Genomic DNA, 5,029 nt, shown 5'->3' with positions numbered 1-5,029 from the left:
TTCTCTGAGAATACATCCTCAAAGTCCGCCAGAAATGGAGGTAAGACCCAAGGAGTAACCGCACCGATGACCGTGTTCATGCAGTTTTTATTACAGAATTTACTCCATTGGCTTATCTCTCTGGTTTGCCAATTAATAACCGGGTTATGCTTAGCTAACCAAGGAAGGCCCAACACTATAGGAGTGGGAAGACCCTCCAACACGTAGCAAGACAACAGTTCTTTATGTATCGCCCCCACTTGAAGTTTTAAGTCATGCACAGCTTGCAAAAAACTTCCCTGACCGAGAGGCCTGGCATCGATCGAGAATATGGGGATGGGTTTAGCCAACTCACTCAATCGCATACCTTGAACCCGGGCAAACCGAGCATCAACCAGATTAGCCCCGGCCCCACTATCCAGAAGAACAGATATCCTCTCAGTTCTCGTACCCACCACCACCTCCGCCGGTACGAGAAACTGAGACGAACCTAGGGACGAAATACCTACTCCCAGATTGCCGTCCACCACACAACCTGGGATCAACAGTTTTCCGACGACTCTTCACTCTGCAAGGGACAGGATGGACACCCCCCAATAAAATGTCCCTTTCTCCCGCAGAAGAAACACCTTCCTGTCTTATGGCGCACCACGGTCCCCTCCCCCGAAATGATGTCCCTCCTAATTGCATAGGCTCCTCTGGACTGACCAGGGGAACCACCATATGAGGGGACCTTGTAGGAGGTGGAGTCATCACAGGGGGTAGAGTTATCCCGCACCTCTCCCGAAGCCGTCTGTCAACGCGAATAGCAAGGGCCATAGCGGCTTCCAGTGACGCGGGAGAGTCATACTGTGCCAACACATCCTGTAATTTGTCGGATAAACCATGACAAAACTGGCTCCTAAGAGCCGGGTCATTCCACTGGGTGTCCGTGGCCCACCTACGGAACTCCGAACAGAATTCCTCCGCCGGACGATCTCCCTGCTGGATCCTACGTAACTTAGACTCAGCAAGGGAGATCCGATCTGGGTCATCATATACGAGTCCCAGAGCAGCGAAAAACCTATCCACTGACTGGAGAGCCGGGGAGCCCGGGGGAAGAGAGAACGCCCAAGATTGTGGGTCCCCTTGTAGGAGCGAGATGACAATTCCCACCCTTTGTTCTTCACTCCCCGATGACCGAGGCCGCAGCCGAAAGTACAACTTGCATGCCTCCCGGAAAACAAAAAACTTGTCCCGCCCCCCAGTGAACCTGTCAGGGAGAGCTACTTTAGGTTCTGGTCCGGCTTGCTCCTGAGGATGCAAAACCTTGGACCTAACGTCCGCCAGCTCTATGGACAAACTCTGCAACTGCCGAGCTAGACCGGCTACTGGATCCATGGTAGCTGGAGAAAAACTAAGTGGGTCGGTGAAAATGTCACGCTGTCTCTGTATACTGGAGGTAGGGGGCCTAAGCTGACCCTAAGCTGGGGCCCTGACTAGTCCCTCAACCTAGAGGTACTGTTAAAGGTACAGAGGTCCAGGCCGCCAGCGTAACCCCTACCTCCTGAGGATCCCTGCACCTAAGTAATCTAGTCCTGAGAAGGACCCCGATCACAACAAAAGGGGACAAGTAATAATATGCCCACACACAGTACTTAGACGAACGAGACAGTACAAGGGAAAAACCAAAACCACCTTGCATACAACAACTACACAACTACAACAGAGGGAACACCAACGGGAAAGGAGATAAATGATAAAGCGAGGAAGGGAAAAAACACTCCAAATACACTTATCTCAGAAACTCCAAACACCACGATCCGCTCTGTTAGTCTGAATGAAATGCTTTCACCGACAGTTCCCAAACAGACCAGCAGGCATTTGAAGGAGTCTCACTACAGCAGTATTGATTGCAGCTGGGCGAGGCTGGACCTCGTCTAGCACAGAGAGAGAGAGAATTAACTCCCTCACTGCCGAAAAACACAAAGCACCAACAAGTGAGCTGCGAGAAGTCAGGCTGTGTACTCGTGACGATCTTCGTGGCGACACACCCGTGACACAGAGTGGCCCAATGGAAGCCTCTCCTCAGTGCAAGACATATGAAAGACCGCATAGAGTTTGCTCAAAAACGCATGAAGGACTCCTAGACTATGAGAAATAAGATTCTCTGGTCTGATGAGACGAAAATAGAACTTTTTGGTGACAATTCTAAGCGGTATGTGTGGAGAAAACCAGGCACTGCTCATCCCCTGCCCAATACAATTCCAACAGTGAAACATGGTGGTGGCTACATCATACTATGGGGGTGTTTGTCAGCTGCAGGGACAGGACAATAGGTTGCAATTGAAGGAAACATGAATGCGGCCAAGAACAGAAATATCCTGGATAAAAACCTCTTCCAGAGTGTTCTGGACCTTAGACTTGGCCGAAGGTTCACCTTCCAACAAGACAATGACCCTAAGCACACAGCTAAAATAACAAAGGAGTGGCTTCAGAACAACTCTGTGACCATTCTTGACTGGCCCTGCAAGAGCCCTGACCTAAACCCAACTGAGCATCTCTGGAGAGACCTGAAAATGGCTGTCCACCAACGTTCATCATCCAACCTGACGGAACTGGAGAGGATCTGCAAGGAAGAATGGCAGAGGATTCCCTAATCCAGGTGTGATAAATTTGTTGCATCATTCCCAAGAAGACTCATGGCTATACTATAGCTCAAAAGTGTGCTTCTACTCAATACTGAGCAAAGGGTCTGAATACTTATGACAATGTGATTTTTCAGTTCTTTTTTAATAAATTTGCAAAAATTTCTACACTTCTGTTTTTTTCAGTCAAGATGGGGTGCAGAGTGTACTTTAATGAGAAAAAAAAAACTTTTTAGAATTTACCAAATGGCTGCAATGAAACAAAGAGTGAAAAATTTAAAGGGGCCGGAATACTTTCCGTCCCCACCGTGTATAATATATATATATATATATTTATATTTATATATAGTGTATATATATATATATATATATATATATATATATATATATATATATATATATGTATATACATACAGTATTCTGTATGTTTGTATGTCTTTTCATGTGAATTTCTGTAAGTAAGTCTTCAAATATGTATGTGCCTGCAGGTCTATATATCGGTTTATTGCTCTGTGTATATATGCATGTCTGTGTACATTTCTGAATGCATATCTGCGTATGTGTATGTGCGTATTTGATTGCATGTCTGCATGCATGTCTCTAAGCATGTCTTTGTGTGTGTCTGCATGCATATCAGCGTGCATGTCTGTGTGCATATTTGCGTGTGTGTCTGCATACATGTCTATAAGCGTGAGCTGCTGTTGAGTGGACTGTCACCTCCTGCGCTCTGCTGCTGTCCCTGCTGCTGCCGGTTTAGCAAGGAGATGAGCTTCTTGTTTGGCAATCAATCTTCGAAAACCTTTAAGCCAAAAAAAAGTATTCCTGAGGGCTCCCATCAGTACGAGTTGTTAAAACATGCGGAAGCCACTCTGGGTAGTGGGAACCTGCGCATGGCTGTCATGCTGCCAGAGGGAGAAGATCTCAATGAGTGGGTGGCTGTAAACACTGTAGATTGTTTCAACCAGATAAATATGTTATATGGGACCATCACAGATTTCTGTACAGAGGAAAGTTGTTCGGTTATGTCAGCTGGTCCAAAGTATGAATATCATTGGGCAGACGGAACAAATATCAAGAAGCCAATTAAGTGCTCTGCTCCCAAATATATTGATTATCTAATGACCTGGGTACAAAACCATCTTGACGATGAAACACTTTTCCCCTCAAAAATAGGAGTTCCATTTCCGAAGAACTTTATGTCCGTAGCGAAAATTATTTTAAAGCGACTTTTCCGAGTCTATGCCCACATCTATCACCAGCACTTTGACTCTGTTGCAGGAAGAGGCACATCTCAACACGTCATTTAAGCACTTTATATTTTTTGTCCAGGAGTTCAACCTAATTGACAGAAGAGAACAAGCTCCTCTGCAGGAACTAATTGAAAAGCTGACGTCCAAGGATAGATAAGAATCAAGCCACAAATGCACAGATGCCTTTTGTTCGAGCAAGCTTTGTTTTATCATTTATGTTTCATTTATAACAGCCAAAACCAATTTGATTTTTGTTTCTTTTTTTGCGTGTGTGCTTACAAAGGGAATATGATGTATCTATTTTCTTGCCTTCTAGTGATTCCAGTTGATTGTATTTTACATAAGCCGTGTCAGAGGAGAAGGAATCAGTCGTACCCTTGTAATACTTTGCACACCCTTTACTGCACTGAGGAGGTTGTTATGTAAAATGTGCCTAATTAAAATACGCCTCAATTTCTACTCAACCACTAAGGCTACTGTAATTACATGAATGCTTGCTGATTTCCTAGCTAATGTAGTAAGCAGCCAAATGTGTGCATATCTGCATGTGTGTCTATGTGCGTGTTTGCATGCGTTTCTTATATATGCGTGTTATTTTGCATGTCTGTGTTGTAATGCAGCGACGTGCTTGCATTACGGTAATGGTCTAGGATGTGTTTTACCTGACCATATACCTTTCCCCTCAGGTGACTGGTCACATGACTGTGACATCACACAGGTCCTGTATGCCCAGTAAAGGTCTGTACACATGACTGGGACAGCACACAGGACCTATACACACAGCTGACTGATCACATGACTGTGACATTAGCAAGGTCCTGTCAGTTTGTGTGTGTGTGCACAGGATATATAAACCCTGGTAATTTGAGACAGGTGTGTTCGGTGTGTTGGGCGTGAGGCCTGTTCCTTGTGTGTGTGTGTGGGACACCGTGATACCATGAAGCCTGGCAGCCTGAAAGGTCGAGCCTGGATCTTGTGTAGATGCCAGTGGCCTTGGAAGGCAGCGGCTTGGTGAAGAATCCGGAAAGGCGCAGACTGGATAGGTGTGAGTGAAATATTCCAGTAGCCTTAGACGGGACGATGGCTGGAGATCCCTACCTGGGAAGCCACAAGGCCACAGTGGTGGCGGATTAAATGGACTGCAGCAACTAAACCCGGCAAAGGTAATACACT

General features: G+C 45.8%; 1 pseudogene; it reads left to right on the top strand.

The window, feature by feature from the left end:
• Positions 1-3,304: 3,304 nt before the first annotated feature.
• LOC141166257 (MOB kinase activator 1B pseudogene) lies at positions 3,305-4,382 on the top strand (annotated as a pseudogene).
• Positions 4,383-5,029: the final 647 nt, after the last annotated feature.

The sequence above is a fragment of the Phyllobates terribilis genome, unplaced genomic scaffold (assembly GCF_046119375.1).
Source record: "Phyllobates terribilis strain yellow unplaced genomic scaffold, ASM4611937v1 Scaffold_1__5_contigs__length_1240528914, whole genome shotgun sequence".
Taxonomy (NCBI): Eukaryota; Metazoa; Chordata; class Amphibia; order Anura; family Dendrobatidae; genus Phyllobates; species Phyllobates terribilis.
The sequence above is the reverse complement of the archived record's forward strand: the minus strand, read 5'-3'. Positions and strand labels throughout refer to the sequence as shown.